The 27,815-nt window shown below is 44.1% G+C and overlaps 2 long non-coding RNA genes across 3 annotated transcripts; one reads left to right on the forward strand and one right to left on the reverse strand.

The window, feature by feature from the left end:
• Window positions 1-154: 154 nt before the first annotated feature.
• On the reverse strand, window positions 155-27,711 carry LOC113601464 (uncharacterized). The gene is made up of 2 exons (XR_003422763.2): window positions 27,629-27,711; window positions 155-3,484 (listed from the first exon to the last, which is right to left on the reverse strand). It is a non-coding gene; the product is annotated as an uncharacterized LOC113601464 (long non-coding RNA).
• Window positions 17,746-22,701, forward strand: LOC106975962 (uncharacterized). Of its 2 annotated transcripts, none has more exons than XR_003422767.2 (3): window positions 17,746-18,017; window positions 19,263-19,414; window positions 21,143-22,701. It is a non-coding gene; the product is annotated as an uncharacterized LOC106975962 (long non-coding RNA). The 2 variants fall into 2 exon arrangements; XR_003422766.2 differs by having other exon boundaries at window positions 17,755-17,971; window positions 21,143-22,700.
• Window positions 27,712-27,815: the final 104 nt, after the last annotated feature.

The following is a 27,815-nucleotide window of genomic DNA, read 5'->3' on the forward strand; positions in this document are numbered from 1 at the left end:
GGCAGGGTGCCACGTGACCTGGTCCCGGGAAACAAGGCAGAAGTGCAAGTCTGTCTCTGGTGGGGGTGTGTCTTAAATGCTTTTCTATTATGATTTGCCTCAAATAATTTTTAGAACTTAGCGGATGTACAAAAATAATGAAAAAATAGCAGACTTTTTTAATTATAAAATTTCTAGTTTCTTTTTATTCTGGATAAAAACAAACATAAGTATTTCAAACTTTCCAAAATAATTTACAGGGTAGATGAAAGAACGGACAATAGGCATTGCGAATGCCTGGTATTCTTTCTACGAGGCAAGAGATTTCATTCAACCTTCATTTGACAGACACTGATCTAGGTCTGGGGACTCCAAGATCCAGAAGACCCACTTCCTGTCCTGGGACCTCACCGCTGGGGAGACAGACACAAGAATAGGGAACTGTAAACTCTGATGTAAGTGCTATGATAAAAATAGGCTCAGGGTGTTATGGGAGCACAGTGAGGGCCAGAGAAGACTTTCCAGTGACAATGACACCTGAGCGGAGTTGTCAGGGCCATCTGGTCAGGGCAGAGGCAGGGCATGCAGACGGGGGCCCTACGCGTGCAGAGGTATAAAGGTGAGGAGTGTGGGGCGGGAGCAGCACGCTGTGCGGGAAGGCGGCCTGTGCAGGAGGCAGGGTCCGTCTGGAAGGCCTGGGCCTTCCCTTGGGGAGTGTGGCCTCTGTCCTACAGGAGACAGTGGGGGGGCAGGGAAGGGGGTATGGGTATCAGTGTTGTAGTAGATCTTGCAGGATGGTGGACCTGGGATTTGAAGACTGCAAACCTGGGCGCAGGGAGACAATTAGAAAGCTGGTGCAAGGGTCCAGGTGGAGAAGGGGAGACGCCCGTGAACCAGGCGCCTGGCATGAGTCATTTACACCCCACCGCACGGGCGTGAGATTCACCTTCTCCAGGTCCTTGTTTAGAAACAGACCTCCGGAACGATGGTTCTTGACCTCTGAAAGCACCGGTCCATGCAGCCATTCAATTGCTTCTGGAAGTTTTTTTGCTATTCTCATAGACTGGATATCAAAATTCATTTTGATCAAAGTATTTCATTAGCTTTTGACTTTCAGTGGGCAGAAAAGAGCCACCATTTAATCAAGAACCTTTTGTTCTGTCCACTAATATCAAGTGAGGAGCTTCTTTAAAAAGAAATCCTGATTATACAATCATGAATAATCATGATGGAGATAAAAAGAGAGAAGCAATAGAGGAGTCCAGTGTGCCGGCATGAGCTCCCTGTTGAGCTAATTTTTTTGAGAGGATGAACAAAATATAGAGGAAAGGAAGCATAATCAGAGATGAATCCTGGAAAATGACACGATCCTGAAAAACACTGTCAGGAAGACATGCTCTGGTTTGCTGGAAATCCCAAGGGAAACAAAAAAAAGGCATTTACAGTTACTCTTAGAGCAAGAAGAACAAAGGGGCAGATCCACGGCTTAGGGGGTGATGCGAGAAGGCAGATACCCTCCCCTTCATTTCAGCAACGTTCAGGCTCCCGACAAGCTCGGTCCTTCAAGAGGGCCTGGGGATGGGGACCCTGGAAGCGACCGATGCGGGTGGGGGGCAGGGTAACAACCAGCACCCCCATGCCACACTGTCGTTTTTCCACGTGGAAGGACTTCTGGCATTTCCACAACTATATGGAATTCTTAACCTTTCGGAAGCATTGATTTCCTGTGGCTGCTGAAACGAATTATCACAAACTGGGGGGCTTAAAACAAGACATGCATTCTCTCACAGTGCTGGAGGCCAGACTCAGGCTAAGGGAGGATCCTTTCTGGCCTCTTCCAGCTGCTCCTGCTCCAGGTTTTCCTCAGCTTTGTGGCTACACTGCTATGGTCTCTTGCTGTGGCCTCCCTCCATCTGTGTGTAGCCTCCGCCTGTGTGTCTCTCTCCTCTGCCTGTCTCTTTAAGGACACTTGTCATTGGATTTAGGGTCCACCTGGCTAATCCAGGATGATCTCATCTCAAGATCCTTAATTACATCTGCAAAGACCCTTTTCCCAAATAAGGTGACACAGATGTCACGGGGCCACCATTCGACCCACTGCAGGATCATAAACCACCTTCAGGATCTGATGAGAGCTCATGAACTCTGAATCATGTCAAGTTCCTGGAAGCCGAGGCTGAGACAAGGGCTCTTGTACAAGTAATGTATGGAGGGAGCGCCCCAGGAAGGGGCGTGAGGAAAGCAGGCTTGGCAGGGGACAAAAGCTCAGCAAGAAGTGGCCTCAGCTGGAGAATAGCTTCCTCCTGACCTCCGAGATGCCCTGGAGCGTGAACTGCACTAGAGCTGTTGCCATCTGGAGGCAGGACGTGGCCTCTGTACCTCCAAGTCCGTCAATTTCCCCTGGTGGGGGGCAGGTGTCGTCTCTCAGGCCAGGAACTCCCTTTAGGGCAAGGAGGATTCAGCGAAGGAGTGGGGAGACAGGAACGCTCATGGCAGCCCTTGGGGGTGGGTCACAGGGATCTATCTGGTCAAGGACCTACAACATCTACTGCAGGCTTTCTAGAAAAATACCACATACGGGGCGCCTGGGTGGCTCAGTCGGTTAAGTGTCCGACTGCGGCTCGGGTCATGATCTCGCGGTTCGTGGGTTCGAGCCCCACATTGGGCTCTGTGCTGACGGCTCGGAGCCTGGAGCCTGCTTCCGATTCTGTGTCTCCCTCTCTCTGGCCCTCTCCTGCTCACACTCTGTCTCAATCTCTCTAAAATAAATAAACATTAAAAAAAAAATTTTTTTTAAAGAGAAATATCACACACACACCATTCAATCTCAGGGACTTCACAGACCCTTTAAAGGCATGGAATCCAGGTTGCGGGCTTGTGTCCACTTCTAGTCTCTTAGCCCACCTTGCTCCCTCTCCTCCTTTCCCAGAGGAAATGACTGGTGGTGTCTGGGAGGCGGATGGAATCACTCGTCTTCTGCTTGCCCACCTGCAGAGCCAGCATCCTGCCCTCAGGAGGGGCCTGCTTCAGGGCGGGTGAGATGAACTCACAGTCCCTTTGGCCACAGATGCACAGCCCTCCTTTCTAATCAGCTTTTCAGTATGAAAGCTGATAGCTTTATCTCCACCTGTCCAGCTCCTACGTCTCTCAAGTAGTTCTGAACTCAGGCAGGGACACGAGAGACTGTTTACAAACCTCCTAAGACCCCGAGTCATCTCGTCAGACAGTGTCCCCCTTGAAGTATGACCTGTGGGCTGTCAATTCACGGACTGCCACCCGACCCCTCGCCCCAGGACATGGCGCTTCCTCGCTGGTGAAGCTGGCCAGCAGGGCGGTCGGCTGACCTCAGTGTGCACCGTGATGGACAGAACTTCCGTTCTGGTGCCGACGCGCGTCCTCGCACACCGGCACTTGGAGCGGCACCGACAGAGGCGGCTGTAGATGAACCTGGGAGGCTGGGCCCAGGGGGGCTGAGACAGGTGGGCACAGACTGAAGGGTTCTCATCTGAAACAGGGAGAACACGGTGACACGTTAAAAAGAGGCAAATCTGACTCAAAATAATGCAATGGTAACAAAAATGATCAGTGGGTTGGCCACCACCGCTGTGTCGCGGGCTTGGATCCTGGAGGCCTGATAGGGGCCACGGACGGGCACGAGGGCTGTCTGGGGAAGGACGCGGAAGTACTTGCGGGAAAGAGGACACGACAGAGTGGAAAGCAGGGAAGGTGGTCCAGAGGGAAGTCCTGGGAGCCAGATGTGGGAGTGAGTTCGTGATTGGGAGCAGAACAGGGGGCTGGTGCGTTCTGGAGAGCAGCTGGTGTCACGGCCCTGGGTCAGGGCGGGGGGTACTAAGAAGGGAAGGACTGCCACAGAGGGTCCCTCACTGGCCCGGGCCCCTTGGAAGGTTCTAGCAATATGCTCCTGGTTTTGTAAATTTTGAAGCATTAAGCTATTTCACTGCAAATGGCCAACACCCCCGTCTCTTTCTGCTCCATTTCCACTCCTATCAGATGGCTACACTTAGTTTAGGTATGGTGGGCAGTTGCTGACAAGACTCGGTGGCTTCTCTGGGTGGTCAAGGGTGGGGGCAGAGGTTTCAAGGAGAAGTGAACCTGTCCTAGTGCGCCTGGTGACAGACATGTGTGAGATGTGGGGGGGAGCAGGTTTGAAATGCATGAAGCCAGGAGGTAGCTGGTGGAAAATTCTCCCAGTTGCCATGGTGTGAGAATGTAAGTGGAGGATTCGGTTTCTACCAATGCCTAATCAGAACGGAAGATCTCTTCTTTCGGGGGGCCTGGGGGGCTCAGTCAGTTCAGCGTCCAACTCTTGATTTCAGCTCAAGTCATGATCCCAGGGGTGTGGGATTGAGCCCCGCGTTGGGCTCTAAGCTGAGCGTGGAGTCTGCTTGGGATTCCCTCTCTCCCTCTCTCTCTCTGCCCCCCCCCCCCGCTCCCACTCACCCTCTCTCTCCCACTCTCTCTTCCCCTCCCCTGCTCCCACTCGCCCTCTCTCTCTAAAATAATTTTTAAAAAATCCCTTTTGTTAGGAATATACTCAGTAACACTGTGAATGTAACTATAAACACATCACACAATTTTTTCTGCTTGGAATTACATAAAATAGATTTGATCACAATTCCTGTGTCCTCTGCACAAACCGGCAGCAATACTGCAGGTAGCCAAGTACATCCGTTGCCAAGTCTTGTGTTCTATACATCCCAGTCTATTGGAATGCAAGCCTGGGTGCCCGATGCACCTTAGTCTGATGGATTCTGGCCTGCTAAACTGTCCCAGAGGCAGCAAAACAACCACAGAAACAAGTGCTCTGTGACAAACCTCCCACACATTTTCATTAGTATGTCAAAGTATGAATTATAAGAACAGTTTGATAACAATAATGTGGTGCAATATAACACCGTGGTTGAAACACATCTGAATCGTTATTTGTATGTCTTAGTTTCAGATCAATTTTGTATATTCTTTCCAAATTATTTTTTAATTATTTATTTATTTTTGAGACAGGGAGAGACAGAGCATGAGCAGGGGAGGGGCAGAGAAAGGGAGACACAGAATCTGAACCACGCTCCAGGCTCCGAGCCATCAGCACAGAGCCCGACGCGGGGCTCGAACTCACAGACTGTGAGGTCATGACCTGAGCTGAAGTTGGACGCTCAACCGACTGAGCCACCCAGGCGCCCCTCCAAATCATTTTTTTAAGCTTATTTATTCATTTTGAGAGAGAGAGAATTCCAAGCAGGCCCCGCACTGTCAGCACAGAGTCTGATATGGGGCTTGAATTCATCACCTGAGCTGAAATCAAGAGGCAGACACTTGACTGAGCAATCCAGACGCCTCTATTCTTTTCAAATTATTTATCATACCAAAATTCAAATATGATAAGAAGGTAAGCTACGGGAAGCAAAATGCATGAAGTGAAAAAAAGATGAACAGAAAGTTAAGAACATTACAATATAATTATAATTATAAAGTACAATGATCACTGTATCACAGTGGACACAAAAAATTCTTACGGTCAAAATCGCGAAGATAAGGAAAAAGTTATCACAGCCAAGGAAAGTACATGATGAAACTTAAAATCATAGAGATAAAGATGATGAGAATTAGGACACTGCCATACAGGAAACAAAAAGGCAGAAGAAGACATAAAGAACAAGTTGGTACATTCAACAAAATGTACATGAAAGCCAGCAGCAGCCTTCTGGTGAATGTGGTAACTTCACCATAATCTTTCATTATGGCCTTTTGCAATAAGGATCATATTTTTAAAGTTAGCAATTATACTTTTTTGTTTCCAAAAGCTCTTCTTTACACCTAGGTTTTTTGTTTTTTAGAAAGAGAGAGAGAGCGAGAGAGGGCATGGGGTAGGGGCAGAGAGATTGAGAGAGAGAGAGAGAGAGAGAGAGAGAGAGAGAGAGAATATGAATCCCAAGCAGGCTATCAGCACAGAGCTGGACGTGGGGCTCGATCTCACAGACTATGAGATGGTGACTTGAGCCAAAATGAAGAGTCAGACGCTTAACCGACCGAGCCCTTACAGCTAGGATATTCACTTGAGCAGCTATGGGAGTGCTGGTGCTGCCATTTATGGAGATGCAAAGGACTGGGGAGGAAGGACTTGGAGAGAGCACCAAGAGCCCTGTACTAGGGGCGCCTGGGTGGCGCAGTCGGTTAAGCGTCCGACTTCAGCCAGGTCACGATCTCGCGGTCTGTGAGTTCGAGCCCTGCGTCAGGCTCTGGGCTGATGGCTCAGAGCCTGGAGCCTGTTCCCGATTCTGTGTCTCCCTCTCTCTCTGCCCCTCCCCCGTTTATGCTCTGTCTCTCTCTGTCCCAAAAATAAGTAAACGTTGAAAAAAAAAGGAGTCCTGTACTGTTTTCCGTCTGAAGGAACTGGCAGCACGACCGGATCATAGGTGACGTAAACACTTCTAGGCTGTCAAACAGCTCATTAGCTTCCTATGCCTTTCCTTATCTTTTTATACATGTACTACCTCAAAGCTGTTTGTGGCAACATGGAGATGGCCTGCTCAGATCCCCTCCTAGAAAGGACCAGCTGCCCAGATGCACGGAGTAGGGTTAAGCTGACAAGCTCCATCTCAGCTTTTAAACAGAGGTCATACGATTTCTGGGGCATCTCCCAGCCAATGATTGGCCAGATGTGGTAGCTAAGGGCACTCTCTTTATGGGCAGTCCCTAGTCAATGACTCAGCCAGACAGCAGTACAAGGGTCTAGCCATTTCCACCGGACACAGGACCCCTCCATCAAGGAATCTGCTCTAGAGCTCCCTACTGGGCTGGCTGGGACTCTACCAGGTCTGCACTGCCATCTGATGGCACTCACCTTCCCAGGTGTTATTCTTCAATAAACCTTTTGTAGTCCTAACTCCATCTCAGCATCTGCTTCCTGGAGAACCCAACCCGTGACACTATTAGAGACCAAAATACAACCTCCTTTTTCAGCTCTGTGCCATGTATCAGTAAGATCATAGGAAAGATTAATTTGGAATATGTATTAGTCAGCTATTGATACGATAATGCTGAGTAACAAACTACAGAAGCTCAGAAGTATACAATAAGCATTTATTTCTTGCCCATGCATATGAGAGTTAGCTGGGGTGGCTTGGCCTCAGGCTGCAGGTCTATGGAACAGCTCCGTTCCATGAGTCACATTCTAGGACCTGGGCTGAAGTCAGAGGGAAGCTCTGCCTCTGCCAATCATGGCAGATTATTGGGAGTGTAAGAGAGCAAGCCCAAATGCCCATTCACAAGCACATTTCAAGCCCCTGCTCCTATCATGTTTACTCACATTGACTAAAGCAAGTCACATGGCCAAGTGTGAAATGAAGGGGTAGAGAAAGACCCGACGACCTGGAGGCCATGGCAAAGGGACTGGGGACTATTATGGGGACTGATAATTCACCTACACCCAGTAATGGTTCATCAAGTTGGTATAAGACTCAACATAACCAGGGGCACCTGGTTGGCTCAGTCGATAGAGCATGTAACTCTTCATCTCAGGGTCATGAGTTCAAGTCCCACATTGGGTGTGGAGCCTACTTAAAATTACAAATTAAAAAAAAAAGATTCAACATAACCATACTTAGCTCCTACTTCCCAGTTATGCATCCATTCTGGAATACTATTAATGCTTACTTGCAGGGTTTTTTCTGGGTTTAAGGTACATAGAGCTATAGAGATAACTGGATAATTATAAGATTCCTGGAGGACTCCTAAAGATTATTCAGATTAAAATATTTTCTGGATGTACAAAGGCAAAATCTAATGCTCCTCTATTACCAATGTCATATAAAGATTGAACATGCTTCCTAGTTCAATGGAATCTGTTTTAACATTTTTGGTAGAATATATACTGTGAATCTGCATTGCTATTAAATAGCTGTTTCAGGATATATACATTTAAACTACTTTATTGAGGGATGTTTGACACACAGAACGCTGTACTTATTTAACTTAATGGATATAACTTGGTAAGCTTCAGGATATTGATGGACATTTTTCTAACGATAGCCTTGATCTATGTCCGTGTGGACAATGTAGACATCTGATCAATCATGTTCTAGTGTTCTTGAATCTAATCTACTACATGGATCATAAATACCTGTCTTGAATCTGTTTTCCAAACTTATAGAATTATTAGAATATAGCAGAATGTTCAGAATTTGTTATTACCTTCATAGTTCTTATTATGATCTAAAATTATTTTTTAATTTATTTATTTTATCTTTATTAAAGATTTTTTTTAACATTTATTTATTTTTGAGACAGAGAGACACACAGCATGAATGCGGGGAGCGTCAGAGAGAGAGGGAGACACAGAATCTGAAACAGGCTCCAGGCTCTGAGCTGTCAGCACAGAGCCCGACGCGGGGCTCGAACTCACAGACGGCGATATCACGACCTAAGCCGAGGTCGGATGCTTAACTGACTGAGCCACCCAGGCGCCCCTAAAATTATTTTTTTTTAATGCTTATTTTGAGAGAGTGTAAGCAGGGGGAGGGACAGAGAGAGAGGGAGAGAGAAAATCCCAAGCAGGCTCCACGCTGATGACGTGGGGCTCGATCTCATGATATTATGATCTGAGCTGAAACCAAGAGTCCGATGCTTAACCGACTGAGCCACCCAGGTGCCCCCAGGTACTTTTAACTTACCAATAGATGCTACTGACTTCCTGTTATGGTGGATGCAGATTTAGCTCTTTTACCACTTACAACCCCAACCATTACATGCCTCCCTTTTTGGATAACTTCCAGTTATTCTGTCAGTAATTGCCTTGCGTTTATGTTTGCATTGTTTTGTTTTATATGAACATTTTTCCTAAAGTCTCCAACAGATCCTTCAAATACCTATCAATGTAACATTTTCAGAACACTTAAATGCAACGGATCACCTATTAATTTCCTAGACCCTTCCTTTTCACAGCCTTCCATCCTTCTGCTCCAACCTAGGCCTGTTGCACATCCTGGCGATGCCTTCTGCTGCTCTTCTCAGTTAGAATCCTTACTTCCTAGATCCCATGTCTTCTTCTCTCTTGCTTTAGCTCGTGGTTTTGCAGAAGTACATTCTCTGGGGCACATGGCAAATATGGGCAAGGATGCCGGCGGTTGTGTCAGCTGATGCAGCTGTTCTGGAGAGCCATCTGGCAGTTTCAATCAAATGAAGACTCTGTGAACCTTCTGACCTAGCAATCTTGCTCCTGAGCACGTATAAAGGCAAATGCTCACAGGGGTCCATACGAGGACATGTACGAGGATGGTTGCTGAAGTACTGTTTATGTATTTGTGTGCATAAAGATTTCTGCAGATAACTGTATACCTTGTCACTCCTTAATAGCAGTCTTTTTGGTTGATGCTGTTGGATTTTCTAAGTACTTGATCATATCATCAACAAATAGCAAAAGTTTTACTTTTTTCCCAATTTTTATACATCTGATTTCTTCCTCTTGTCTGATTGCTTTGGTTAATACTTTCAGTACAATATTAAATGGTGGTAGAGACGGAAATTCTGGTCTTGTCCTGACTTTAGTAGGACAATGGGCATTTCATTTAAATTTTATTACACAAATGGATTTCTTTTTTACTTTTTATTTTTATTTATTTATTTTAAATGTTTATTTATTTTTGAGACAGAGAGAGACAGAGCATGAATGGGGGAGGGTCAGAGAGAGAGGGAGACACAGAATCTGAAACAGGCTCCAGGCTCTGAGCGGTCAGCACAGACCCTGACGTGGGGCTCGAACCCACAAACCGAGAGATCATGACCTGAGCCAAAGTCGGATGCTTAACCAGCTGAGCCACCCAGGCGCCCCTACTTTTTTTTTTAAATGTAAATCCTATACCCAATGTGGGGCTTGAACTCATGACCTCAAGATCAACAGTCATATGCTCTACCAACTGATCCAGCCAGGTGCCTTTCATTATTATTGTATTTTTAACTTTCTTTTTAAATTGTGGAATGATTCATACATACATATAAACATACAAAAGTGTACATAAAATACATACGTATGACTAAAAAGAAGAATAAAGCCAATACCAGTGTCCCATCACTCAGGCTAAGAAACAGCATTCCTAGAGGTGTCTGGGTGGCCCAGCCAGTTGAGCTTCCCACTCTTGATTTCAGCTCAGGTCATGATCTCACGGTTCGTGAGTTCAGACCTCACATCTGGCTCTGCACTGACAGTGCAGAGCCTGCTTGGGATTCTCTCTCCGCCCCCTGCGTGTGCCCTTTCTCTCTCAAAATAAATTAAAAAACCCCCAAACATTACTAGGTCTTGGGAGCTCCCTAAAGTTTAGGTCTTAGCTCTCCCTAAGGTAGTTACCATCTTGTCTTTTGTGTTACCATTTTGTATTAGATGGGGGTAGGGTGGAGATAAAGTGCTGTAGCAAAGATATTCAAAGATACTGCATTAGAAAATGAAGGGTTTCTTTTTCACTTAGACTGATGTGAACAGGCCAGGTTGGTGGGGCAGCTCCTGCTCTGAGCGGTCATACTGTCTGTGTGGCTGACGCTGTGTCATTGGCACTTCTGAGTGGCAGCCAGCAGTAAAGGGAAAGAAAAATTATGGGAGTGGCACCCGAGTTTTAGACCCACCCCCAGAAGGAGCACATCACTTCTACTTAGGCTCATAAACAAGACTTTTGTCATACAGCCATCCACATGCTGCTCGATTACAACTCTGTAACCAGGGGAGATGGGGAGAATGGGTTTTGGTAGACAAAACCCATCACTCATTCCTTTGATTTCCTTTGTAGTTTTACCACCTTTGTGTGTACCTTAACAGGATCTTCCAGTAAACAAAACAAAAAACTAAATGGCAAGCACATATCTACTTGTGTTAAGGGAAAGGCAACATTACCACTATCCAAATGAAGGCTTCCAGGAAAATATAACTAGAGGGCTACATCATAGTCTGGCTTCTGCTTCCCTAACTGCTTACAGGACCCCTTCTGGGTAGGATCAGTGGGCAATGGTGCAGAAGAGTTCACACAGCAGGCCCAAGACCTCACTCCTTAGAAAGGTCTATTTTTGCTTGCAAGGTTGGCCCATGGCTGGTATCTGGGAACTTGGATCTTAGAAGTGTTCCCATCATTCTCTAAATGGGAAGAGTAGCCCTTTGTGCAAAAACCGTGCAAATATAGTCTTTATGTTGAACACCTGCTTTCCTTCTGGGACTGTGGAAGTTTGGTATATGCCTGTATGACTGGCCTCCAATAAAAACCCTTGGTGCTAAGTCTCTAATGGATTATCACAAATTTGTTGCGGGAGGAATTAAGCATGTCCTGGGTGACTCCACTTGGAAGACTCCGGGCTCATACCTGATTTCCTCTAGACTTTGCCCATGGCCTTTTCCTTCACTGATTTTGTGTCCATTCACTGTAATAAAGCAAAACCTTGAGTACGACTATGTGCTGAGTTCTGTGAGTCCTCCTAGCAAATCACTGAACTTGGGGGTGGTCTTGGGGAACGTCTGCAGCAAGGTTATGAAACCTGGGAAACACAGAGGTCACCACAGCTGGAGCGTTTGACTGGACTGTGTCTCTTAGGGATAGTAGGTAGCAAGAGCAGTGGGATCTGCTGTACTTTCCGCTCCTTAGTTCATTCTGCTACTCCTGCTCAGGAGTAGGTCAGAGTAGAATTATTTCTATGGTGTGAAATGAAGGCTCTTAGTTAATGCTGGTGGCAGGGAATGGAAGGGAGGGCAGGAAATTCATTAGTAGACGGTCCAGGCAAACCGAGTACAGATGAGGATCTGGGCCAGGACAACCAGGGCACTGTCCCTAGACAAAATGGTACGACAATGGCAGTGGGCATTGGCACCTGCTCCAATCTGAACTGGCTGCCCATTACAGCTGATGCACAACTATTATCACCATCTTCCTAGGGGTCCCCTATGTCTTTCCCTCTTGTTTCTGTACTGCTTGCCTTTCTTGTTTTGGTGGAGCATATCCTCTCATGCCTTCCTGGGAAAGGGTACATGGAGGGTAAACTGTTTGAGACCTTACAAGTCCAAGGTCATGAACAATCCACTTGATTGATGGCTTTAGTTATAGGCTGGAAGAGACTTTCCCTCAGAATTTTGGAATTATCTTTCCACTGTTCTCTTTCATTCAACAAATTTTTATTGAGAACCTAACGCATGCCTGGCAGTGCTCTAAGCACTTGGGATACATCTGTGAACAACAGAGACTAAGATACAGAGACTAAGATACAGAGACACAGAGTCAAAGGGCTCATATTCTAGGTAGAGTTCTGGCTTTTGGTGTAGTTGCTGAGAAGTCTGAAGCCATTCTGATTTCTGATCCTTTGTGAGGTTTTCTCTCTCTGCCAGCTTGTGGGATCTTCTCTTTATTCCAAGTGTTCAAAGAGTTCACAACGTTGTGCCTCGTATGCATTTATTTTCATCCACTTTGCTGGGTACTCGGTGGGTTCATTTGCTCTGTAAATCCGTGTCCTTCCGTTCCGGACATTTTTCTTGAACATTCTGTAGATGATTTCCTCCTCCGGTGTTTGGATGCTGGACCTCTCAGGGTGGCACTCTTTCTATCTCCTTCTCCTAGGATTTATCTGGTTGCTCTTCCTGGGAGACTTTCTCAATTTTCCTTTTCAACCCTTCTAGTGTTTTTATTTCTGCTACCTACATTTTTAATATCTAAGAGGTTTTATTTTCTTAAAAAAATTTTTTTTTAGTGTTTACTTTTGAAGGAGAGAGACACAGAGCATGTGGTGGGGCAGGGGCAGACACAGAATGTGAAATGGCTTCAGGCTCTGAGCTGTCAGCAGAGCCCAACATGGGGCTCAAACTCACGGACCCCAAGATCATGACCTGAGCGGAAGTCGGGCACTTAGAAGACTGAGCCACCCAGGTGCCCCGAAGTTTTTTTTTATTTTCTAAAGTTTCTTATAAAAATGTCCTGTTTGTTGCATAGATGTAATATGTACTTACCTGAGAATGTCAGCATGTTTTAAAATTTTCGTCTTCTTGCCTGTTTTTTCCAACACTGCTCCCCCCCCCCCCTCAACCTCCTGCTCCCCGTTCATTTGTTTTGATCTCTAAAACTCATGTTTAGAAGCTTTTCTCTGATGTCTGGATAATCATTGGTTGCCTGCTTATGATTAAGAGCCAGGGACTAAAAAACATTTTTGGAAGATCTGAGCATATGGTTTTTAGGACTTTGAGACTTTGGGGTCGCTGTAGGGTATTTTGTATGGGCCATTTGTTGGGCAAACTCTTATGCCGGTATCTTGGGAATTGTCAGACTCTACAGAAAAGAATCTTTTAAAATTTCTGCATGGAGAGTAAGATTTAGTTTTCAGTGCCGGCTTAGTGAGGAAAACAGGATGAGGACCCCAGCATTCAGTAATCACATGCTCTCTCTTAATCCCCATTTTCAAGATACTACTTGTGACCTTAATTTAGCCTAGTATCCCCTGTACAGAAACTCTTTTGTTTTGCCTTTTCCAGAAAATAAAGGGTTAGATATCTGCTAGGATGAGAAATCTAGATTTCTGAGGATAAACTCCAAGGAGTGGAATTGCTGGATTCAAGAGTACATACATTTTCTTTTCTTTAAAAAAATTTTTTTAGCGTTGATTTATTTTTGGACAGAGACAGACAGAGCATGAGTGGGAAAGGGGCAGAGAGAGGGAGACACAGTATCCGAAACAGGCTCCAGGCTCTGAGCTGCCAGCACAGAGCCCGACGCGGGGCTCGAACTCACAAACCGCGAGATCATGACCTGAGCCGAAGTCGGACGCTTAACCGACCGAGCCACCCAGACGCCCGTACATTTTATTTTCTTAATGTCCATTTATTTTTGAGAGACAGCAAGAGAGCGTGAGCAGAGTAGGGGCAAAGAGAGAGGGGAACAGAGGATCCAAAGTGGGCTGACAGAGAGCTGGATGCAGGGCTTGAACTCACGAACCACGAGATCATGACCCAAGCTGAAATCACACGCTTAATGGACTGAGCCAGCCAGAAGCCCCAAGAGTGCATACATTTTAGATTTGTTTTAATCGCTGGCAAATTATTCTTTATTGAGCTTGTATCATACATACCACCACCAGCAATATATGAGAGTATGTTTCCTCATACCTGGTAGTCATTAAACCTCTTGACTTTGAAAAAAGGTGGGAGATATTTTATCTGTTATCTTAATTTACATTTTTCTGAAGTGTGAGATTGAGCATCTTTTCATGGTTGAGAGACAGGTTTCCATTTTTTTCCCTCTTAAGTGTTTGCTCACATAACCTTTGCCCATTGCATTAACTGATTTGTAGGAGCTCTTCACTTTTTCCCAGTTTCTTGTTTGTTGAATTTGCTAATAGTGGTTTATTGGAAAGGAAAACTGTTTTTTTTTTTTTTGTTTTTTTTTTAAACAAAGCCCTTTTATTTTCCATGCAAAGGTGAGTCAGAGAATTTACATAAAGGTGCGAGATGGGCAGCCGAGCAGGGAGCAGAGAGCTTCCAGTGTGTGGCTTGGGTGATGCTGCTATGGGAGCAGGGCCAGGGCCCCCTCCGTCCACCGGCTGCCTACAGCCTCCTGCTTTCCCTGACAGGGGAGAGCCAGGGAGGCAGCCCCAGCCTCCACTGTGCCTGCCCTTCCCGAACTGCCCCGCTAGCAAGGCTTTGGGCCTCGCCTGAGCTTCATCATGGCTGAGTTTGGGGATATTAGAAACACGGGGAAAAGTAGAAGAAAATGGCCTGTGCTGAAACACACATTCCTTTGTTTACTTTGTTTGTTATTGTTTTAGAGGGAAAGGTCCCTGGAAGGTCCTTGAGGGGGACCAAAATGCCATTGTGGTAGTAGGGACTGTAGCATCTGCAAGTATTGAGGAAGGAAAATATTCTTCAGCGTGGTCAAACTTATTCTATGGCTTCCGCACCCTGCGTCTTATTGAGATAGACTTTCTACATTCCAAGATTATTAAAAATGTCTCCTGGGGCTCCTGGGTGGCTCAGTCAGTTAAGTGTCTGACTTCGGCTCAGGTCATGACCTCACAGTATGTGAGTCCAAGACCCCGCGTCGGGCTCCGTGCTGACAGCTCAGAGCCTGGAGCCCGCTTTGGATTCTTGTGTCTCCCTCCCTCTCTGCCCCCCACCTGCTTGCTCATTCACTCACTCTTTCTCTCAAAAATAAATAAAACATTAAAAAAAAACTTAAAGAAGTCTCCCCTTATTGGTCCTATTTTCTTTTTTGGTATTTTAATTTTTCATTCATTTGGATTTTTTCCCTCAGATGGCTACCCAGTTGTCCTAATCCTATTTATTAAACATTCATCTTTTACTTACACATTTTAAATAACATCAAAATAATTACAGGGGCCCTTGGGTAGCTCAGTCGGTTGAGCGTCTGACTCTTGACTTTGGCTCAGGTCATGACCTCAATGAATTCGAGCCCTGCTTTGGGCTCTGTGCTAACAGTGTGCAGCCTGCTAGGGGGTCTCATTCTCTTAAAATAAATACTTTAGGAAAAGAAACAACTATGTACAAAATTCTTGTATATTTAGGTTTATTTCTGAAATTCTTGTTCTGTTGACCTATTCACGTGCCTGCACTACACTACTTATTGTATTTTCTTACCTTTTAATACTTAATAGAGTGGATTCCCCATTTATTCTTTTTTTTTAAATTTTTTTAATGCTTATTTATTTTTGAGACAGAGAGAGATAGAGCATGAACAGCAGAGGGTCAGAGAGAGAGGGAGACACAGAATCAGAAGCAGGCTCCAGGCTCCGAGCTGTCAGCACAGAGCCCGACATGGGGCTCGAACTCACAGACCGTGAGATCATGACCTGAGCCAAAGTCGGACGCTTAACCGACTGAGCCACCCAGGCGCCCCCCCATTTATTCTTTTTAGAATTTTCAGAGCTCTTTTTTATTTTTTCCACTTGAACTCTGATACCATCTTGCCTATTTTCCAAACATGGTTTGGAATTTAATGGAGTCACATTAAATTTATAGGTTAATTTAGGAAGAATACATTCATGATGTTGAGTCTTTCTATTTGAGAACACGGTGTGCTGTTCCACTTGTTTAGTTGTTCTTCTGAGTCCTTGTGTAGTATTTTACAGTTTTTACTATCATGATCTTACGGTTCTTACTGAATATATTCCTTGATGTTTTATCTTATTCATGGCTATTGTAAATGGAGCCTTCCATATACCAACTAGTTGTAGCTTGTTCATATAAAATATATGCAAATTCTCTTATTGTTTGAAGTTTCTCCATTCATTCTATTCCATTTTCTATGCAAACATTATCATTTGCAAATAATAATTTTACCTTTTTTCCCCAATTGGCATATTTTGCATATCTAAAATTCACTTTTTTAATGTTTATTTTTGAGAGAGAGAGAGAGAGACAGATGGAGAGAATGAGTGGGGGAGGGGCAGAGAGAGATGGGGACAGAGGATCCCAAGGAGGCTCCGTACTATCAGTGCAGAGCCCGATGTGGGGCTTGAACTCACCAAACTGTGGGATCATGACCTAAGCCAAAACCAAGAGTTGGATGCTTAACTGACTGAGCCACCCAGGTACTCCTATCTTTTTCCTCCTCCTCCTTTTTTTTTTTTAAACATTTTAATTTATTTCTGAGACCGAGAGAGAGAGAGTGTGAATGGGGGAGGGGCAGAGAGAAGGAGACACAGAATCCGAAGCAGGCTCCAGGCTCTAAGCAAGCTGTCAGCATAGAGCCTGATGTGGGGCTTGAACTCACAAGCTGTGAGATCATGACCTGAGCCAAAGTCGGATGCTTAACTGACCGAGCCACCCAGGTGCCTCTCTTTTTATTAGGATATCAGTCATAATGGATTCAGGGCCTACCTTAAAAACATCATCTTAATTTAAATACATCTGCAATGATGGTATTTCTAAATAAGATCATATTTAACAGAACCAGGGGTTAGAACATTAACATATCCTTGTGTGTGTGTTGGGGGCGGGGGGTGGTCACAAGCCAATCACAGCATTGAACTGTTTTCCTCTTTATTCACTGTGAAGACTGAAGTTTATAGTAGGAGTCCATGGATTGTTTTGATGAAGTATCTTATCAAACCCTAAAAGTTCATATATAAAATATGGCAGGTATATGCATTTGGGTTGAGGAATGGGGTTCAAAGCTTTCATGGGTTTTTGTAGTGGGTCTGTTATCCCCTAAAAACTTAAAGAATTGTTTATGAAGACCAAAAAAAATAGTATTACATTAAGTCCATTTGGAAAAATTTATAGGTCTATTAGCTTTGTTAGAATGTGGATAATCATGGAGGTCATCCAAATTTAGCAACTTTTGATTACCATATATATGGTATATATATGGTGTATATGGTGTATTGCTGTTTAAAAAGAGATTTTATATACACTTCGTCTTTTGAGCCTTTACATGTCATGTATAGAACACCATAATTTCCAGCACAATACATTCTGGGAAGTTACTCTCCAAAATTAAAAAGTGAGTCATATAGTCAGTTCTCAAACTCTGGGCTTAACAAAACCCTATAGGTACAGGAGTCCCCCTTTATTCACGGGAGATACATTCTAAGACCCTCAGTGCATGCCTGAAACCAGAGAGTACTGAACCCTACATATACTGTTTTTTTCCTATACATACATACCTATGATAAGGCTTAATTATTACAAATCAGGCACAGTGAGAGATTAACAATGACAAAACAGAGCACTATAATGAAATACTACTGTAATAAAACATGTGAAACTGGTCTCTCTCCACAGACCTTAGGTATTGCACTCATCCTTCCTCTTTTGGGTGAGATGTGAGGAGATAAAATCCCCATGTGATGAGATGAAGTGAGGTTAGTAACGCAGGCATTGTGATGTAGCACGAGGCCACTACTGACCTTCCGACAACAGTCAGGAGGAGGCTCATGTGCCGTGGAACCCCAGTTAACCATGGGTAACTGAAACTCTGGAGGCAGAACCATGGGTACCACTGTGTATGTAAGTGTTAACTTCTCACAAATGAACTCCCACGTACTCTTTCCATGTCAGTATGTATGGCCTTATGCATTTTTTTTTAACAACTGCAATGTACAGGATTTCCATAATTTATCTAATTTATTGATGAGTATTTAGGCAATTTCCAATTTTTCACTATTAAACGGAACAATGCTTCGTGCAAATCCTTGTGTACATAAACTTTGTACATTTGTGCGGATAAATTCCTAAGAATTGGAGTCGTTAAGTCAATGGAACTACAATACATATTTTGACAGTCATTCATAAACTGCCCTCCAAATATCAATTTACATTCCTGTCAATCCTTCTTAATACTTTTATAAACACCAACAACTGTGGCAATATTATCAATTTTATACTGATAATTGATATTTTCCAATGTGATAGTAAAAAGTTTTAATTTGTGTATCTTTCGTAAGAAAAGTTAAGCATCCTGGAGTGGGGAAGTTCTTTCTAGGCAGGACAGGAAACTCAGATGGCAGAAATAAAAAGCCTGAAAAATGCAACTTTTGTGAGCTGCTTGCTAGGCCCTTTGTCTATTTTTTTCCACTGGGTTAGGTTTCCTTTCTAACTGATTTAAAGAAGTATTTTCAAGTTTAGGGATTTTGTGCACTTGCCATATGTGTTACAAACCTTTTTTCCAAGTTTGTTGTCTTTTTGAATGGTATTTTGTACCATGCAAATTACAGAATAAAAATATCCTTCGGCTTATTTGTTTGGGGCTATGTCTAGAAAAGCCTTCCCTATTTCAAGATCACAAATATACTTACTCAAGTAGCTTCTTTTTAGATTCTTATGGTTAATTTTTTTATATTTAAATCTTTGATCCATCTGGAGTTTATTTTGGAACAAGGAGAGAAGTAGGAACCTCTATTTATTTTATTATAAGCGGCTGGTTGGCTGTTCCAATACCTTTTATTAAATTAACCCTGCCATCTTTACCATAAGCCCATTCTTATCGGGGTCTAATTCTGTTCTCCATTACACTGCATTGATGTGTTCGCTAAGGAGGCTTTATAACACATTTTAATATTTGGGAGGCAAGTCCTCCCCCAATATTACTTTTTTTCCCCTGAATTTCCAATGATTCTCAATATCTTATTCTGCCAAATGAAATTTAGAATAGTTTTGACTGGTTCTAAAGGAAATTCTGTTTAGATTTGGACTGCATTCAATTTGTACATTAATTCAGAAAGAGCTGGCATTTTTACAGTGTTGTGTCTTCTCACCCAAAAACAAGGTGTTTCATTTAATTATTTTCGTTTCTTTACAGGTTTTATAGGATTTTTTCAAGTAGTTTCTGAAAACTTTCTAAGTATATTCAGAGACACTGTGCAACCCAACCCCAGGGGGCAATGTCCACACTGCTGTCAATGAGACTAAAGACCCCCAGTCGTCTGTATGATGGGTACGAGCAACTGTAAGGTTAGTCCTGTATTTTATAGTGTCATTGTGAGTGATAGGAGTTTTGTCATATTTAACAATGATGAGTTTAAATAGAACTTTTGTTATATCTAAATTTGTTACTATTTTCACATGACAAAGTTTGCATATTAATTTTATAACCTGCTACCCTGTTACACTTATTGTTTAATAAGAGATTTTCAGTTGCTCCTCTTAGGTTTTCCAATATATAGTCCTAGATAAATTATGGTAATTTCATTTTGAACTTTTTCCTAGTGCACTGGCTAGCACATTCAGCACAATAATAATGGAATCATGAGGAGAACTCATGTCATGTCTTTTGACTTTAAGTCCAATGCTCTTTTTTGGGTTCATATTCTATCCAATAAACAGTCCTGAGCACCAATTACCTTTCATGATCTTTTCTTACCCCAACAAGCAGATCTAGAGCTGCAATATTCAGTTGATAATTCTTATGCAAAATTCTCCAGCAAATTCAATATTCTATCCTACTAAATTGAAACGTGACTCTTAAAGATTATTCTCCAAGAATATGTTTTGGTTTGGGGGGGATGGGGGGCTTTGCAGAGAAGAAAACAGACTGAGCTAGGGCTAAGGCGGTGACTGAAAAATGTGCATGCTAAATAGGTATTTACTTGAAAGCGAAATACATAAAGTAAGCAAGGGGCTGAACTACCCCCTGCCCCACCGCCAACAGAAACTAGAAGCAGAACTATCTGAAAGTACAAGTGACGTGACCCTAAAGCAAAGTTTCACCTCAGGGGTAAGGTATGAGAAAAAGCACGAACGGGCATGTTTTCAAGTATGTGAACTGCAATCATGTGTAGCTAACAATCTAGTGAGATGAGACAGCCATGTAACAAATGTCATAATAAAGTTAAGTATTAACGTGAGTGCTAAAAGTTAGAGAATGCTTCTCAAAGGTGAGTCATTCACTTGGCAACTATGTAGAATACCTCTTGAATGCCAGTACCCAACCTAGAAACAAAATGCTGAATGAAAAGAAGGGATCCCTGTTCTCAGAGAGCTTAAAGTCCACCGGCAGAGGTGGATGTTACTTAAATACACAAGTCTTGCAAAGGAGATAACAAAGCTGAGAAGATACAAGGTGACATAACCCAGAGATGGGGTGTCAGCCAAAGCCCTTCTGAGAAAGCAGCCTTCCAGCTGGAATCTAAGGGATAACCAGGCAGAGTACAGGGCACAGCAGGCAGAGGCAATCCGCTGGGTAAGGTTTAAAGGACGAGGCAGCAGTCTGGCCCTTCTGATGAACACAGGTAAAAGGGACTCTAGACTGCAAAGGCACAGAAGCGCAGGCGTGACAGGTATGAGGAACTACAAGTACCACACCTCGGTAAGGGAACATGCAGAAACAGAAACACCAGGAAGAGAAAGAAAAAACCCCACAAAGATATCAGCAAGGAGGAAGAGGAGAAAACTAGAACTTCAACTCAGTACATGTTGAGCATTTACGATGTGCCTCATGATACAATAGGGGATTCTTCCAGTTCTAAAGAGTAAAGACTGGGTCCTCCTGTTAGTAAACTCTGTCTAACTGGGTTCATAACAGAAACATTCTTTTTTGAAGATAATATTTCAGAGAACACTCCCTACCCCATCCTAGACTAGATCTTTTCAGTATCGTAAACTGTATTTCTACTTTCCCAAACAGTAACTACTAAAATGGAATCTGAATTGTTAACAAACGCATCTTCCTTTCTGTCACAGGCCCCCAACTGCTACGTCACTGAAATCTGTGACTAGAATCACTCAGCTTTACTGGGTCCGTCTCAACAGTCCCAAAATGTCGACAAGAGGTCTCCAGGGGGGTGACTGAGAAGTACATCTTAATCATGTATAAGCGGCATGTTAATTTTTTCTCTTCACATAGAGTATACCCACTTCTTTTTTTGCCCCAAACCTCCTTTTCTCTCTTTCCTGCTTAAGGTTCTCAGAAAAAGTCAGAAACTATAAATGAGGTTATTAAACTTGAATGTCCTTGCTCTAATCTGTAAAGAGATAAAATCCACAATGTTTACTGGGCTGCTTGGAAAGTCTGTAACTGAACCTCTAACTGGAAAAGCTTCACAATGAAAAACAAAGCTCCACAAGTTCTAGCTACAAAAAGCGATGTCCTAATTTGGGTGCAGTGCTAAGAATACTCTAAGTAATAATCCCACTGGTTCTATGCCTGGGAGTAACAGAATGTCACAGCCTCCTGACAAACGATGCTTTCGTTTTCTTCCTAGATTTCTTCTTTTATCACTACGCTATAGAATTTCTTTTATTCCTATGGGATGGAACCCATTTTGAGTCTTATCCCCAGGGTCTAAGACAATTACAACAGCACACGTGGAGCCTTGTTTATGAGGGGATGGGAGACAGCCGTGGATCTTTTAAGGCTGGGGCTGGAGACGGGCGATAGAGGTGTTTCCAATCGGAGAAACACCCCTGCCAAACTCTCAGGCAGAACAGACCCCCAGGTCCTCTTCGCTGCTACTGTTTTTGCTCAGCTTAACAGTTTACGCTGCACGGAAGGAGGCAGTGGAGCAGTGCAGTGGGAGAGCTTGTCCGGGAGACAGGGTAAGACACTGCTGGAGGGTGGCATCCGGAGGAGATAAGAGGGACTGAGTACAAGAACATGTGGAGAAATTCGTTTTGGAAAGAGATACTTCTTCCTTTGATCCTTGAAGAGCAGAGCAAGAATAGATTCAGATAGAGATAAAAATGCAGGTTGAACTTGGAAACTGAGGGAGGTTCATGCCTTATGGCAGAGCTTCTCAAACTTTCTGGGTATTCAGAACCCTAATAGCTCTGTTTCTTAGATGTTCAAACAATCTAGAAGTATTTGTTTCTAGTGATGTAGCAGTTTGAAAAATAAAGTGGGCACTGTATAGTCTGTTCTGGTTTTAGTTTAACAGCACATACAATTCACCCGTTTATGAAGTGTATAAATCAGTGGTTTTTAGTATATTCAGGATTGTGCCGCTATCACCTCAGACAGTATTGACACACTGGGGAGCCTGGGTGGCTCAGTCGGTTAAGCATCTGACTTCGGCTCACATCATGATCTCGTGGTTTGTGGGTTCAAGCCCTGCACTAGCTGTGTGGACAGCTCGTAGCCTGGAGTCTGCTTCGGATTCTGTGTCTCCCTCTCTCTCTGCCCCTTCCCTGCTCTCTCTCAAAAAACAAACATTAAAAAAAAAGTAGAACATTTTCATCACCCCAAAAAGAAACCCCATACCCATTACCAGTCACTCTTTCTCCCTCACCCTCCCCTCCTCTAGGCAACCACTAACCCATTTTCTGTCTCTATAGACATTTCATATAAATGGAATCATGGCTATGTCTGCCTTCTTTCGCTCGGCACGCTTTTTCAAGGTTTGTCCATGTCACAGCATGCATCAGTATTTTATTCCTTCTTATGGCTGAATGCTTCGTTGCGTAGATATACATTTTGTTTATACGGTCATCAGTTAGTGGACATTTGCTTTTTGGCTATTATGGCTAATGCTTCAACAAATACTCGTGTACAAGTTTTTGTGTGGACATGTTTTCACTTCTCTTGAGTATATACCTAAGAGTGGGATTGCTGGGTCATATGGCAAACTTTTGAGGAATGCCAGACTATTTTCTAAGGTGCCTGCATGGTTTTTACATTCCTACCAGCAGTATATGAGGCTTTGAATTTCTCCACATATTTACCGTTTTTATTATGTGTCTTTTTAACTATCACAGTGGATGCAAAGTGGGATCAGACTGTGGTTTCTATTTGCATTTCTGTTGAGTGATGTTGAGTATCTTTTCATGTTTATGAATGGCTTACTGGCCATTTGTATATCTTTGGAGAAATATTCAGGTCCTTTGTCCATTTTAAAATTAGATTATCTGCTCTCTGAATTGTAGGAAATCTATGTATACAAATACCTTATCAGATACATGATTTGCAAATATTTTCTCCCAGTCTGTGGGTTTTTTCTTTAAAAAAGATTTTTTTTAAATATTTATTTTTGAGAGAGAGAGGCAGAGCAGAAGTGGAGAAGGGGGCAGAGAGAAAGGGAGACAGAGAATCCGAAGCAGACTCCAGACTCTGAGCTGTCAGCACAGAGCTGGATGTGGGGCTCAAACTCATGAACTGTGAGATCATGACCTGAACCGAAGTCAGACACAACTGACTGAGCCACTCAGGTGCCCCTAGTTTTTCTAGTTTTGAGTTAAAAGAAAAAAAATACATGTTTGCTCCACTTGAATTGCTATTCTTCCCCTTTTAGTACAGTTTAGAAACTAGTATGTTGTTATTTTATTCCAAGATGTTTCTCTTATGAGACCTGAATTCAAATTTTATTTCTGCTAGCTAACCTAGCTCTACGGTAGTAACTTGGACGAGTCATTTCATTACTCTCTCAGTTTTCATACTTGTAAGAAGAGGATAAATAGTACCTACTTTATAAGGTTATGCATGAAAATGACAGCATGTATAAGTACTTAGCATAATGCCCAGACTCCCACAAAATGGGATTTGAAGACTTTAAAAGATCTTTGAAAAGCACTTTTATTTCAAGATATGTGTGAAATATTAAGTACTGTATTACTTCATGATGATTACTGAATAAAGAATAAGATGCTTTGTGCAAGATCAATTTATATCAAATCATGTCATAATTTAGTAATCCTGACTGTGTCAGTTTTACCATTCTGCAAATCTGAGGCTTTAGAAAGTAAGCTGGTATGTGAAGGATACTATGTTAAGTGATGTTTTCCAAATTTGTTTTCAAGTCCCATAATGGTCTTACAAGAAAATACTGAGTCATAATGTAGTAAGACAGTAAGTTCAACCAGTAAGATACATTGGAGATTGGTTACTTTACATGAGTCAGTAAAGGGTTAAATGTGGTTCCTAAAGACACCTGTGCATGCTTATTTCTTTTTAAAGAGTCACTGTGGCAACCACTCATTCTCCTCAAAGTTTAATTTTTTAAAATGTTTATTTATTTTTGAGACACAGAGCGTAAGTGGGGGAGGGGCAGAGAGAGGGGGAGACACAGAATCTGAAACAGGCTCCAGGCTCCGAGCTGTCCGCACAGAGCCCAACGCAGGGCTCGAACCCATGAACAGCGAGATCGTGACCTGAAGTCGGACACTTAACTGAGCCACCCAGGCGCCCCTTCTCATTCTCCTCAAAGTTTAAAAAACAAACATGCTTTTCAGAATTTTCATGGATTAAATCTCTGAATCTGAAAAACAATGACATATTGGACCTGAAGTGAATATTCTGTCTGTATTAAGTTGCATGCACCTGCGCACACACACAAAAGCCATGCTTTAAGACATCCACAAATATCTTCCTCCACCGTACCTCCAGGTCTGTCCCAATGTTCACACTCACTGTCTTGGTGATGGGACCCAGGCTTTAAATACCACCTTTCAGCTAATGACTGCCAAATGCATGCCAGCAGCTCAGACTTGTCTCCACACTTGATTATTCAATTGCCTCCTAGACACTTCCCTCAAATGCTTAGCAGACATACCCGACACGTCCAAAATTGAACTCCTGAGCTTCTGCTACAAACCTGCTCCTCTACAGTCTTCTCATTTCAGTTCATGGCATTTCCACTCTCCGGTTGCTTATGTTTACCTTGGAGTCATTCTGGACTCCTTCCATTTCTTCCACAGATCCCATCTGCTCTGTTGGGAAATCCTACTGGCTTTACCTTCAGAATCTACCTAGGATCCTCTAATCTATCTGAATCTCAACTGCTATCATCCCTAGTCCAAGCTTCCACTGTCCTTGGCCTGGATTACTACAATTAGACTCCAAAGTGACCTCCCCCTTCCAGTCTTGCTTCCCTTGGTCTAAGCAAATGGATTTTTTTTTTTTTTTAAGAGACAGTGAGAGCGAGCATGCACACGCTCAGAGAAGGGGCAGAGAGAGAGGGAGAATCCCAAGCAGACTCCGTGCTGTCAGCACAAAGCCTGACGTGGGCTTGAACTCACAAACCGTGAGATCATGACCTGAGCTGAAGTTGGACGACCAACCGACTGAGCCACCCAGGTGCCCCTGTGGCTTTTAGGCTTGGAAAGGCTTGACGATGAGACTTAACTAGTTCTTGAAGAACAGAGTATGAAGAAGAAAGGAAGGGCTTTCTAAGCAAGAGAAAGAGCTATGGGTGAAGGCAGAAGTTTGACTGCAGTGGGGGAATTAATGTAATACTAAAAATAGGCTGTGAGTTGCGTGGTATATGGCTTAATATGGTTGGTGCAAGTCGCTGACACGAGAACATAACATCTAAAGCATTGTTTCAGGAAAATTTGGTAGCTGTTTATAAATGGAGAAAAGTTGAGAAAAAATGTAAAACTGGGAAATCATTCATGAAGCCGTTATATAATAATTCCAGTTTGAGGAAATGCAAAGGGAACCGACAAAGTTTCGGGAGGGAGGAATCTGAGGCACCAACCCATTCAGAAATGCCTGGCTTGAAAGTGAAAATGAGAAATGAACTTTATTTAGGTCAGGCCCACTTATATAAATCTGGGTGTTATTTATTGAATCCTTCAGCGTGTGTCGGGGAAACTACAAGAGGAAAAAAAATGCTAAGAATAGAGATTATCCAAAGGCTCTGAATGGGACAAAGGGGGACAGCCTATTATTACTGTGACAATAAAATGTCACATAAAACCTTATCGAATAAAACCTTATAGCATAAAACCTTAATCGAATACCTGAGGCATACAGGTATTATGATTAACTGAGGTTAACTGTGGTTAATTGAAGGCTAATGAGATTTTTCTGGTCTTAATTTTTGCTTGCCGAGTTTCTTTTTTCCCCTCTAAAAAGTATCATGTCTTATTCCCCCTCAAAAACTAGGGAACACAGCTGAATTATTTTTAGAGGATTCAGGATGTCCCCATCCCTCAAGGTGATCATCATAAATACATATTTTTAATACAAAATCACAGTTACAGGAAATTGGGATAAATCCACGGTGACCACAGTGCTTATCCTGGCATTTTAAAAGACTCCTGACATTTATTTGCCTTTCAGAGAAAGGCAGATAATATCAAAACAATTACAACCCAAACTTTCAGCTATTTTAGGGGTCTCTTATTAAACAAGCAGGATTTTGCTCCAGTGTTTTTTTTTGCCAACACGTACGAAGGACACAGGATGTTAGTGTCAAATGCATTATTACATCATGGCAGTTTCCACTGCCATCGCCTTGCGTTGTAACAGATGCTTGCGATTTAGGCTCTTTTACTGCAGAACGTCCCTTCATGCACTAATTTTGCGACCCTCCAGCTCGGATTTGAATTTAAAGAAACACTTCATTCTTGGTGTACCAAATGTTGGCTTCCGATCCCCCCGGAATTCTCCCGGGAAGTTTCTGTCGCTTTCGAAACTTTCATATTCCAGCGCAACATGCCAAGAAACGCAGGTATACGGCAGCGACCGTGGAAGGCTCCCCACGTGTGCCTGCCCTCCCACATCCGGGCCTCGCACGGTGTGTGCACACAACCACGCCGAGGTCACAATCTCGCAGATCCCACTTGAGCCTTTTTTGTTTTCCTTTTTAATCAATGGTCTCTAACTTTCTTAAAAGCCATCGAGCAAGTCAAGTGACTCCGGCTTCGATTCGGTCCCTGGCTCGGGAAGCCCCTGCCCGGCCCGGCCCTCCCCTCCCCCTGTTCTCTAAACACCCGCTGAAGACAAACTCCAGAAACAGAAGTGTCTACACAACCTCTTCTCCTTAAAATTAGCCAGTGCTCTCCACAGGCAGGTACCCAGATACCGGCCTTGCAAATACACCCGCGGCGCGTACGCCCGCCCAGGGCGCTCTCCGCCTGCCCGCCTAAAGGAAGGTGGGGAAGCGGGAAACCGAGCCACCGCGGTACCTTCTCGGAAACGACTCCGGGAGGTGCACAGGGGCTTCCCGGGGGCCGTGCGGGGGGCCGAGGGCAGGCCCTGGGGGAAGGGCCCCCCCAGCCTCGGGGCGTCCCCGCACCCCGCCCCCCACCCCCGGCCAGAGAGTCGGGGCTCCCGCGCCTTGCTCCCGGCACCCCACGTGCGGAGCCCGCCTGGGGCGGCGGCCGCGGCGGCCCCCTCCCTCCGCTCCCCCGGGCCCCGGGTCCCCTCAGGGCATGGCCGGAGGCGGCTGAGGAGGTCGCCCCAGTTCACCTCGGCGCTCCGGCCGCAGCCCCGCCGCGGCATCGGCTTACCGGCTCAGCCCCGGGGGGAGGCGGAGGGGGCGGCGGAGGCGGCGACCTCCAGTCCTAGCCTCCCTCACCTGCGCGACAGCGGAACTGGCCGGGGGCCTCGCCCGGGGGAGGGGCCTCCGGACGCCCTGGCGCGCCAAGCGCGCCAGGTGAGCACGCCTGCGCAGTCCGGCCGTAAACAAGCCCGCCC

The sequence above is a fragment of the Acinonyx jubatus genome, chromosome B3 (genome assembly GCF_027475565.1).
Source record: "Acinonyx jubatus isolate Ajub_Pintada_27869175 chromosome B3, VMU_Ajub_asm_v1.0, whole genome shotgun sequence".
In the NCBI taxonomy this organism is placed as follows: Eukaryota; Metazoa; Chordata; class Mammalia; order Carnivora; family Felidae; genus Acinonyx; species Acinonyx jubatus.